The 12985-nt window shown below is 40.3% G+C and overlaps 1 pseudogene; it reads left to right on the top strand.

Moving 5' to 3' along the window:
• The first annotated feature begins 4532 nt into the window (after positions 1-4532).
• Positions 4533-5562, top strand: LOC122467060 (annotated as a pseudogene).
• The last annotated feature ends 7423 nt before the right edge of the window (positions 5563-12985 follow it).

Genomic DNA, 12985 nt, shown 5'->3' with positions numbered 1-12985 from the left:
AAGTGTTAATGACTTTGGTCATACTATTCTAGTGGTCATGAGTGTGAGAAGATAAGCAGCTGAGAGTTCAGGGCAGAAGACAGTGGCTCTCCATAGGAGGATGGGACTCCAGGAGGCTGGTAAAAGGAACGTGAAGGAGAATAATGTGACTCTGATGTGTTTGGATGCAGGTCCTGCCCTTAGCCATTGTGAGGGTGGTGGAGTGTGGCAGCTTTGTCCAGGAGGTGATTGCTACAGTGCCTAGCCTTCCCAGGAGAATGGGTGCAAAGAAGCACTAGGTGACTGATGAAGATGTGTGAGTTCCCACCCAGATCCCCTCCCCTGACCACTGCATTACTCACGTCCTGACTGTTAGTGCACTGTTGTGTAGGGGCGCCTTTGTACACTCAAGCCTGCCACATACACCCATGAGGCAGGCTATACATGCCTTTTGAGAGAGACTTCCCCATCTTACCACCCTATTCCACTCCTGGTGTGTCCTGGAGATACCTCCCAAACAAAACTCTTGTACTCAAAAGCTGTCTCAGTTCTGTTTCTGAGGAAACCCAGCCTAAGACAGGTGCACTGTGTATTTCTTCAGGGTATTTCCACCAAAGCCAGGTACCTGTGATGTCCCTGTTCCATGAAGGCATACCATCATCTTTGCCTTCTCCAAAGACACGTTAGTGATGGTGATGGCAGCCCTGAGGATCGTCATCACACTCACAAGCTCCATTATTGAGGGGAAATGGGTGACCTGCTGTCCCCAGGAGGCTGGTCCTGTGATGTAGAACCTCTCTCAGCCATACCAGAGTGGGTGTTGGAGGAGCTGGTAATGCACCCAGTTACACAGAATAAAAATACCCTATGCTCTATACCAAGAACTATCTCTGAAACTGTATAGTGCACATGCTGTATGGATGATGAGTCTTGGATCTCCATCTCTCAAGTGTACAATGGCCTGTACTATTGAAATTGCTCTCACATTGCCCTCTCTTGGGTGGGGAGTTTGTTAGTTGGACTTGTTTAAGTTAACTGCATACACTCTGTCATTTCACTATATAAACATGCATTCCTAAAGGAAACACCTCAGAACATTTCACTCTAGGCTACAGAGAATGATGGAGTTTAAGTTATATGAGGCAGGGTGTCCTTTACAATGAGAACTTTTGGTAATGGATAGATGGCTTTGCTCCTTACTCCTGACATTTCTTCCATGAAAGGGGCACTCCTGGCCTCTCCTTACTCATTTCCTCCTTTCTCCTTGGGAATAAGGCATGTGTGGTTTGGCCCCTTCCTGTATTTGATTTAGGGAAATGCTTTCCTGCAAGGAGCATCTAGTGATCTCTAGATACCCTGCCCCAGGCTGAGGGTTTTATGGTCAGGGCTTCCTGTCACTGGTGGGTGAAGTGCCTCTTCGAGGGAACAGAATTGGGAAGCCCCTGCTTCCATGCACCTTGCTACATTGTCCAGGGTCAGCTGCTTTGTTTATAAAGCAGACATTTGGTTTCTTTTTTAAAATATTTTTAAAATATTTATTTATTTTTGAGAGAGAGAGAGACCATGTGTGAGTGAGGGAGGATCAGAGAGAGAGGGAGACACAGAATCCAAAGCAGTCTCCAGGCCTGAGCTGTCAGCACAGAGCCTGATACCAGGCTTGAACTCATGAGACGTGAGATCATGACCTAGCCGAAGGGCGACTGAGCCATCCAGGCACCCGAAGGTTTCTGATGACTTGGATGAGTTGGTATGACTCCACTTGCATTTGATATATCTCAATTAGCTTTGAAATTGGTAATTAGTATGTCTCTGTTGGTTATGAACTTGAGTATGAAACAGAGAGCCATGATTTATTGATCCTTTTCAAAACAACCCATGAGAGCTGTGGTTTCTTTTCCAGCTTTTCTTGTGGCTGATGGCATATAGTGGTGGGCTGGCTGACTTCTGAGACATACCAGCTTGTGACTGGAGAGCAGCACAGAGCAGATGATGCCAGCCCAGCAGCCACGACCTTCATTTCCACTAGCAATGTGTACTGAGGCAGAAACTAGCAGCAACATGTCCAGCTCTGCCAAAGTCAAAGCTCCTGGGGCCATTTCCCAATTATATGAGGCCGCACCCCTCCAGCAGTCACAAGAACCTCTGTTTCATAGGCCTGTGGGGAATAGTTGTATCTAACTGCCATTCCCAAGGTGTAAACAAGCAGACTTCTTGGAAACTTTTCTAAGAAAGTTCTCTAGGGAATTGATGATTTTTCCCATTCAGGGGTAGATGGTGCATGAGTCACAAATCACCAGAGGCATCCTTGCCTCACCCAACTCACCTGAGATTATACTGTAACAATAAGGACAGAGACCCATCAAAAGCAACCAAAATTTTGATGTAAATGCCATTTTGGAGAACTGATTAATATGTCAAAATATTCAGCCACCAAGGCATAATAAAAATAACTTGAGTTCTCTGTAATTTTAGGATTTAACATTCAAATGATTGATTTAAATTCTATCTCATAAAATCCTCTTTAAGCCTGCTCCCTTTTTCTGGGGGTTTTGGATGACTTCTTTGCCAGGCCCTGAATTTGCATGGGCCAGAATTCATAGCAGCAAACCACATGTTTTGGAAGCTTGGAGGCTCATGGGTTATTCTCATAACGACACTTGCATCTGCACAGCACCTGCCATTTTTATAACATTAAAGAAAGTAGGAGGCCAGAGATGTGTTTGGTGGGCAGTCACAGCCCCCTGCTTTGTGGTTTAAGAGAAGCACACTTGCCACACCCAGGCAGAAGTGCTTAGTTAAACACCTTATTGCTCATTTCCTCTGCCTGTGATGGTGACCCTCTGTATAAGTTCATCCTCCCAGTCTGGTATTGCTTTTAGTCAATTCTTGACAGGGTTTATCTTAGCCTGGGCTCCCTAGCAAACAGATCCCGAGATATACAGAACATGTGCTCACCTTTTACTGTGAGTACCATCCAGAGAAATGAGGAAATTGGGAGGTTGGGCAGGAAAGGGGGGAGTGAATAGAACAATGTCAGCTGATTTCTGGGTGTGGCTGGCAAGTTCAGAGAGGCCTTAGGAAGCCTCTGTGCCTCTGCACTGTTGACTCTGAAGAGGGACAGGAGAGGAATGTACCCATATCTCCCATCACCCATGGGTCAAATTCCCCCTGTCCAGCCCCAACCTTTCTATGCATTGTCATTCCAAACTTTCAAAGAGAGATGTTTGGCATCAGATGGCCTCACCCCTCATCAACAATTGGGAATTTTTGGAGAGAGTGGCTGAGGATCAAGTTGTGGGTGGAAGTGGCATGCTGCCCTTTTGTGCTCCCCCCAAAAAAGGGACTGAAGCCACTGCTACAGCCTGCAGCAACTATGGCAGCAGGGACCCAGCATCATGACCCCAGGGTTTCACAGGATGGGTCCTGAGACTGGGTCTGGGGAGTAGTCTGGCTCAGTATTGTTTTGACATAAGTGTTTATAAAGACATCACTGAAGACTAATTGGGAAGTACTCAAGCCACATGATTGAATAAACTACTTAAAATCAATTAATGGATATGACACAAAAAGGCATGCAGATCTCATTAATATGGTCCTTGTGTGAACCTGACAAATCCCTGCACATGGAACTGTGAGTATGGGGCAGGTAAGGGAAGTGTCTTCATTGTGGCCCTTTCATTTTTATTTTCTCCATTTTTCTCCAACTTTATTAAGGAATAATTAGAATATTTAAAGTGTTCGTCCTCTTATGGCTCTGCTTCCAGGAAGTCCATGGGCTATAACACTTCACAGGGTCTGTTTCTGCCATATTTGAGATGCGTCATGAATTTTGGGGATGAGAACACACAACCCACACATGCACACACTCTCTCTCTTATACACACACACATTCTCACCTATACTCATACACACAGGAGTGTTAGATTAAAGTCCTTATTTAATTAGCCAAGGATACAACACTTTATCAGAGGTGAGGCAGCCATGGGATGGAGGATGTAGTCTGTGTGTTTCCACATACCTTTGCTTGGACCCAGAATCCTTGGAGGCACATAGCTGCACATGGCACTCCAGTCGTGGTAAGGTCTTGCCAGATTTGGATAGCCCAATTCTTTTTTCTTTTGTAGATTTTAACCTTGACAAAATTTCAAACTTACAGAAAATTACAGGTTTAGGGTGGTGAACTCCTTTAAAACCCCTTACCCTGATTCACCAATTGTTTACATTTGCCACATCATCATATTATGTATGCATATTTAATGTTATTCTTCTGACCCGCATGAGAGAAGGATGCAATTATTGTGTGATTTACCTCTACATATTTCTGTATATGTTCTCAAGAGCCAAAGCATACACATTGTTACTCACAGTATAATTATAAAAAATTAGGAATTAAAAAAAATTTATTCAAGTATAACTAACATCCAGCATTTTATTAGTCTCAGGTATATAATATGAAGATTCAACAGCTGTATACATTACTCAGTGCTCATCAAGATAAGTGTACTCTTAATTCTCTTTATTTTAGCATGCCCTGCCAGGTTTTGTGTGATAACATGGGCCAGGAAGAGGAACTGCTGAGTATTGCCAGAAAGCTTGGAGAAGGTTGTGGCCATAAATAACACAGAAGGGGTCCTTGACCTTCTGAAGAACTGAATGCTGTCAGATGTCCATCCACCTATTCCAGACAACCAGGATTGGAATTGCTGCTAATGGGGTCCACAAGCACTGCTAAGACAAAAAGGTGGTGTCCTTGGTCAGAGTCCTCATCAGAAACTGGAGCTATTGAACTCCCCTGGACCTCCCAAAGAAGAAAAAGGAGAAGAAAGAGACAAAGCAAGGAAAGAAAAAGGACTTGACTGTTCCCATCAGAAACCAGAGGCAGGACTTTTTCCACCAAGGAAAAAAACAAGGACAAGAGCCCAAAGACAGGAGAGACTCTGTGGACTCCAAGTCTTCAGCCAACTCCTCTACAAAAAGGCCATCGATGGAAAGATCAAACAGCAGCAAATCAAAAGCAGAGACTCCAAAAACATCCAGCAGCACCTCAATCCTTACTTTTGCCCCCTCCATCTATCTCCTGGCACCCTACTATCCCATAGGGTACTCTGTGCAGGATAAGTGTGTGGAAATGCCCTCAGCAGCCCTGAAGGCTGATGACAATTGCAAGGACTATGGAGCCAACTGTGACAAGAAGTCATCAGAAATTGAAGATCATATCTATTAGGAGCTCAAGAGCAATGACATGAAGTACTGGAACCAGGTTCACAGACAAATAAACAAACTTGTGGACTCCAGGAATCCAGTCTGAGGAATAATGTTCTCAGTGGGGCCATCTCTGTTGTGCTTATTGCCAGGATGATGACAGAGGAAATGGCCAGTGATGAGCTGAGAGAATTGAGAAATTCCATGACCCAGAAGGTTACCTGTGAGCATCAGATGGCCAAGATGGGTGGCACCACCACTGACCTCTTCCAGTGCAGTAGATGGAAGAACTGTACCCAAAACTAGGTGCAGACATGCAGTGCTGAGCCCATGAATACCTTTGTCTTATGTAATGAATACGGCAGTCACTGGAGTTTCTGATGGAACTGCCAGCCACAATTTCACTGAACAGGATGAGGAAGAACAAACAGAAAGTATTTCACTTAGCATTATACCTATAGATCTCTCTATGCCATTGCAAATGGCAAGATATTATCCTTTTTATGGCTGAATGATATTCCATTGTATTTATATACCACGTCTTCTTTATCCACTCATTTGTCAATGGGCACATGGGTTGCTTCCATATCTTTGCTATTGTAACTGTTGCTGCAATAAACATAGAGGTGCATATATCTTTTCAAATTAGTGTTTTCATTTTTTTTGAGAAAATACCCAGTAGTATGGTAACTAAATTTAATTTTTAATATTTTGGGGAACCTCCATACTATTTTTTTGTATGTGTATGTTTAATTTATTAGATTGCCAAATTTCTCCAAAGTGGCTGTACAGTTTGCATTTCTGTTAGCAATTTATGAGAGCCCCAAGCACATATTTGTCATCACTTGGCATTTTATCTCATTACGTTGTTTGTTTTTGTATTTTATTGAGATATAATTGACATACAGCCTGTTAATTTCAGGTGTACAACCTAATTATTTGATGTATGCATATATCATAAAATTATTATCACAATAAGTCTAGTTAACATCCCTCACAACACAGAGTTAAAAATTTATTTCTTCTTGAGATGAGAACTTCTAAGATCTATTCTCTAAGCAGCTTTAAAATATCAGTATAGTGTTATTAACTACAGTCACCATGCTGTACAGTATATTCATGGGCTTATTTATTTTGTAACTGGAAGTTTATACATTTTTATCACCTTCACCCGTTTCTTTTATCCCCCATTTCCCACATTTGGCAGCCACCAGTTTGTTCTCTGTATCTATGAGTTTATTTTTTGATTGATTGTTTCTGAGATTCCATATGTAAGTGAAGTCATATAATATTTGTCTCTCTGACTTATTTTTACTTAGAATAATGCCCTGAAGTTACATCCATTTTGTGGCAAATGGCAAGATTTCTTTCTTTTTGTGGCCAAATAATATTCCTTTATGTATAAAATATTTATGCATTCATCAAACCATGGCCTCTTAGGTCATTTCATGTCTTGGCTATTGTAAATAATGCTGCAATGAACATGGAGATGAAAAGATCTGAGTTAGTGTTTTCCTCTCCTTTGGATAAATGCCCAGAGGTAAAATTCCTAGAATCTTTAGAGTTCTAATTTTTTTAAGAACCTCTCTACTGTTTTACATAGTGGCTGCACCAATTTACACTTCCACAAACAATGCACGAACGTTATCTTTTCTCCACATCCTCGTCTGATATTTCTGGTCTTTCTGATAATAGCCATTTTGGCAGGTGTGAGGCGACTCATTATGTTATTAATTTGCATTTTCTTTTTTTTAAAATTTTTTTTCAACGTTTTTATTTTTGGGACAGAGAGAGACAGAGCATGAACAGGGGAGGGGCAGAGAGAGAGGGAGACATAGAATCGGAAACAGGCTCCAGGCTCTGAGCCATCAGCCCAGAGCCCGATGCGGGGCTCGAACTCACGGACCGCGAGATCGTGACCTGGCTGAAGTCGGACACTTAACCGACTGCGCCACCCAGGCGCCCCTAATTTGCATTTTCATAATGACTAATAACATTGGGCACATTTAGAGATTTATTTGCTGTCTTATATCTTCTTTAGTGAAGTGTCTGTTCATATCTTCTATAATTTTTCTGTTGTGTTTGCCTTTTTGAGTTTTGAGAGTTCTTTATATATTCTGGTTATGTATTCTGGAAGCAAGTACTTTTACAGATGTATCTTCTGCAAACATTTTCTCTTGGTCTGTGGCTTGCCTGTTCATTCTCTTAACTGTGTCTTTTATAAATAAGTCTAAAATTTTAACTAATCCAATTTCATAATTTATTAAGTTTTTAAATGGATGAATGAATTACAACATGAACTTAGTGTTGCTAAGATGTTTTTGCCTAACCCAAGATCATAAATATTTTCTCTTTTCATTCTAAAAATTTTATAGTTTTGGGGTTTACATTTAGGTGTCTGACAAATTTTGTGTTTACCACAGTTTGTTTATTTACCCACTGAAAGACATCTTGGTTGCTTCCTGCTGTTTGGAATTATCAATAAAGCTATGATAAACATAAGTGTCCAGGTTTTGTGTGGATATTTTTCAATCCCTTTGAGTAAATACCAGTGAACTTGATTGCTGAATCATATGGTAATACTATTATTAGCTTTGTAAGTAACTGGCCACTAATCTTTGATAAAGCAGGAAAGAATATCCAATGGAATAAAGACAGTCTCTTCAGCAAGTGGTGCTGGGAAAACTGGACAGCGACATGCAGAAGAATGAACCTAGACCACTTTCTTATACCATACACAAAAATAAACTCAAAGTGGATGAAAGACCTCAATGTAAGACAGGAAGCCATCAAAATCTTCAAGGAGAAAGCACGCAAAAACCTCTTTGATCTTGGCCGCAGCAAATTCTTACTCAACACATCTCCAGTGGCAAGGGAAACAAAAGCAAAAATGAACTACTGGGACCTCATCAAAATGAAAAGCTTCTGCACAGCAATGGAAAAAATCAGCAAAAGTAAAAGACAACCAATAGAATGGGAGAAGATATTTGCAAATGACTTATCAGATAAAGGGTTAGTATCCAAAATCTACAAAGAACTTATCAAACTCAACACCCAAAACCCAAATAATCCAGTGAAGAAATGGGCAAAAGACATGAATAGACACTTCCCCAAAGAAGACATCCAGATGGCCAACTGACACATGAAAAAATGCTCAACATCATTCATCATCAGGGAACTACAGATCAAAACCACAATGAGACACCACCTTACCCCTGTCAGAATGGCTAACATTAACAAATCAGGCAATGACAGATGTTGGCGAGGATGTGAAGAAAGAGGATCTCTTTTGCATTGTTGGTGGGAATGCAAGCTGGTTCAGTCACTCTGGAAAACAGTATGGAGGTTTCTCAAAAAACTAAAAATAGAACTACCCTATGACCCTGCAATTGCACTACTAGGCATTTATCCGAGAGACACAGGTGTGCTGTTTCGAAAGGACACATGCACCCCCATGTTTATAGCAGCACTATCAACAATAGCCAAAGTATGGAAAGAGCCCAAATGTCCATCAATGGATGAATGGATAAAGAAGAAGTGGTATATATATATATATATATATATATATATATATATAATGGAATATTACTCAGCAATGAAAAAGAATGAAATCTTGCCATTTGCAACCACATGGATGGAACTGGAGGGGATTGTGCTAAGTGAAATTAGTCAGTCAGAGAAATACAAAAATCATATATCTTCACTCATATGAGGACTTTAAGAGACAAAACAGATGAATATAAGGGAAGGGAAACAAAAATAATATAATAGCAGGGAGGGGGACAAAAGGGAAGAGTCTCATAAATATGGAGAACAAACTGAGGGTTACGGGAGGGTTTGTGGGAGGGGGGATGGGCTAAATGGGTAAGTGACATTAAGGAATGTACTGAAATCATTGCTTCACTATACACTAATTTGGATATAAATTTTAAAAAATAAAAAATAAAGTTAAGTTAAAAAAAGTAAATCAGTTGAGTATGAAATTTCTAAAGGAGTAACCTGCTATAATAATATTGAGTGCTAGATGATTGTAGAAACATACTTTCAAAGTTCTGATGAAAATGATTTTTAACTTACAATTCTATACTCTGCCAAAATATAAAACAATTGTGAGATCAAAGTAAAGATATTTTCAGATACAAAAGACAGAAATCTGTTTCTCACAATGATATATTCTTTTATTCTATCTCAGCAATAGAAAATAATTTTTAATTACACTCATTCCAATTAAGCTTAAAAAAATACATTCTCTGCCTCCTTTGCAGCTATGGATGGCTATATGATTGCATTCTGCCAGTGATTTGTAGTGGATGTGTTGTGAGGGGAGTTTCATGGAGATATCTTTATTTATTTATTTTTTTTTCTGAAATTTATTGACAAATTGGTTTCCATACAACACCCAGTGCTCATCCCAAAAGGTGCCCTCCTCAATACCCATCACCCACCCTCTCCTCCCTCCCAGCCCCCATCAACCCTCAGTTTGTTCTCAGTATTTAACAGTCTCTTGTGCTTTGGCTCTCTCCCATTCTAACCTCTTTTTTTTTTCCTTCCCCTCCCCCATGGGTTCCTGTTAAGTTTCTCAGGATCCACATAAGAGTGAAACCATATGGTATCTGTCTTTCTCTGTATGGCTTATTTCACTTAGCATCACACTCTCCAGTTCCATCCACGTTGCTACAAAAGGCCATATTTCATTTTTTCTCATTGCCACGTAATATTCCATTGTGTATATAAACCACAATTTCTTTTTTTTTTTTCCTGAAATTTATTGACAAATTGGTTTCCATACAACACCCAGTGCTCATCCCAAAAGGTGCCCTCCTCAATACCCATCACCCACCCTCTCCTCCCTCCCACCCCCCATCAACCCTAGTTTGTTCTCAGTTTTTAACAGTCTCTTATGCTTTGGCTCTCTCCCATTCTAATCTCTTTTTTTTTTTTTTCCTTCCCCTCCCCCATGGGTTCCTGTTAAGTTTCTCAGGATCCACATAAGAGTGAGACCATATGGTATCTGTCTTTCTCTGTATGGCTTATTTCACTTAGCATCACACTCTCCAGTTCCATCCACGTTGCTACAAAAGGCCATATTTCATTTTTTCTCATTGCCATGTAATATTCCATTGTGTATATAAACCACAATTTCTTTATCCATTCATCAGTTGATGGACATTTAGGCTCTTTCCATAATTTGGCTATTGTTGAGAGTGCTGCTATGAACATTGGGGTACAAGTGGCCCTATGCATCAGTGCTCCTGTATCCCTTGGATAAATTCCTAGCAGTGCTATTGCTGGGTCATAGGGTAGGTCTATTTTTAATTTTCTGAGGAACCTCCACACTGCTTTCCAGAGCGGCTGCACCAATTTGCATTCCCACCAACAGTGCAAGAGGGTTCCCGTTTCTCCACATCCTCTCCAGCATCTATAGTCTCCTGATTTGTTCATTTTGGCCACTCTGACTGGCGTGAGGTGATACCTGAGTGTGGTTTTGATTTGTATTTCCCTGATAAGGAGCGACGCTGAACATCTTTTTATGTGTCTGTTGGCCATCCGGATGTCTTCTTTAGAGAAGTGTCTATTCATGTTTTCTGCCCATTTCTTCACTGGGTTATTTGTTTTTCGGGTGTGGAGTTTGGTGAGCTCTTTATAGATTTTGGATACTAGCCCTTTGTCCGATATGTCATTTGCAAATATCTTTTCCCATTCCGTTGGTTGCCTTTTAGTTTTGTTGGTTGTTTCCTTTGCTGTGCAGAAGCTTTTTATCTTCATAAGGTCCCAGTAATTCACTTTTGCTTTTAATTCCCTTGCCTTTGGGGATGTGTCGAGTAAGAGATTGCTACGGCTGAGGTCAGAGAGGTCTTTTCCTGCTTTCTCCTCTAAGGTTTTGATGGTTTCCTGTCTCACATTTAGGTCCTTTATCCATTTTGAGTTTATTTTTGTGAATGGTGTGAGAAAGTGGTCTAGTTTCAACCTTCTGCATGTTGCTGTCCAGTTCTCCCAGCACCATTTGTTAAAGAGGCTGTCTTTTTTCCATTGGATGTTCTTTCCTGCTTTGTCAAAGATGAGTTGGCCATACGTTTGTGGGTCTAGTTCTGGGGTTTCTATTCTATTCCATTGGTCTATGTGTCTGTTTTGGTGCCAATACCATGCTGTCTTGATGATGACAGCTTTGTAGTAGAGGCTAAAGTCTGGGATTGTGATGCCTCCTGCTTTGGTCTTCTTCTTCAAAATTCCTTTGGCTATTCGGGGCCTTTTGTGGTTCCATATGAATTTTAGGATTGCTTGTTCTAGTTTCGAGAAGAATGCTGGTGCAATTTTGATTGGGATTGCATTGAATGTGTAGATAGCTTTGGGTAGTATTGACATTTTGACAATATTTATTTTTCCAATCCATGAGCAGGGAATGTCTTTCCATTTCTTTAAATCTTCTTCAATTTCCTTCAGAAGCTTTCTATAGTTTTCAGCATACAGATCCTTTACATCTTTGGTTAGATTTATTCCTAGGTATTTTATGCTTCTTGGTGCAATTGTGAATGGGATCAGTTTCTTTATTTGTCTTTCTGTTGCTTCATTGTTAGTGTATAAGAATGCAACTGATTTCTGTACATTGATTTTGTATCCTGCAACTTTGCTGAATTCCTGTATCAGTTCTAGCAGACTTTTGGTGGAGTCTATCGGATTTTCCATGTATAATATCATGTCATCTGCAAAAAGCGAAAGCTTGACTTCATCTTTGCCAATTTTGATGCCTTTGATTTCCTTTTGTTGTCTGATTGCTGATGCTAGAACTTCCAGCACTATGTTAAACAGCAGCGGTGAGAGTGGGCATCCTTGTCGTGTTCCTGATCTCAGGGAAAAAGCTTTCAGTTTTTCCCCGTTGAGGATGATGTTAGCTGTGGGCTTTTCATAAATGGCTTTTATGATCTTTAAGTATGTTCCTTCTATCCCGACTTTCTCAAGGGTTTTTATTAAGAAAGGGTGCTGGATTTTGTCGAAGGCCTTTTCTGCATCGATTGACAGGATCATATGGTTCTTCTCTCTTTTTTTGTTAATGTGATGTATCACGTTGATTGATTTGCGAATGTTGAACCAGCCCTGCATCCCAGGAATGAATCCCACTTGATCATGGTGAATAATTCTTTTTATATGCCGTTGAATTCGATTTGCTAGTATCTTATTGAGAATTTTTGCATCCATATTCATCAGGGATATTGGCCTGTAGTTCTCTTTTTTTACTGGGTCTCTGTCTGGTTTAGGAATCAAAGTAATACTGGCTTCATAGAATGAGTCTGGAAGTTTTCCTTCCCTTTCTATTTCTTGGAATAGCTTGAGAAGGATAGGTATTATCTCTGCTTTAAACGTCTGGTAGAACTCCCCTGGGAAGCCATCTGGTCCTGGACTCTTATTTGTTGGGAGATTTTTGATAACCGATTCAATTTCTTCTCTGGTTATGGGTCTGTTCAAGCTTTCTATTTCCTCCTGATTGAGTTTTGGAAGCCTGTGGGTGTTCAGGAATTTGTCCATTTCTTCCAGGTTGTCCAATTTGTTGGCATATAATTTTTCATAGTATTCCCTGATAATTGTTTGTATCTCTGAGGGATTGGTTGTAATAATTCCATTTTCATTCATGATTTTATCTATTTGGGTCATCTCCCTTTTCTTTTTGAGAAGCCTGGCTAGAGGTTTGTCAATTTTGTTTATTTTTTCAAAAAACCAACTCTTGGTTTCGTTGATCTGCTCTACAGTTTTTTTAGTTTCTATATTGTTTATTTCTGCTCTGATCTTTATTATTTCTCTTCTTCTGCTG

This window comes from Prionailurus bengalensis, chromosome A3, assembly GCF_016509475.1.
Source record: "Prionailurus bengalensis isolate Pbe53 chromosome A3, Fcat_Pben_1.1_paternal_pri, whole genome shotgun sequence".
Lineage (NCBI taxonomy): Eukaryota > Metazoa > Chordata > Mammalia > Carnivora > Felidae > Prionailurus > Prionailurus bengalensis.
This window is presented reverse-complemented; position numbering and strand designations above follow the sequence as displayed.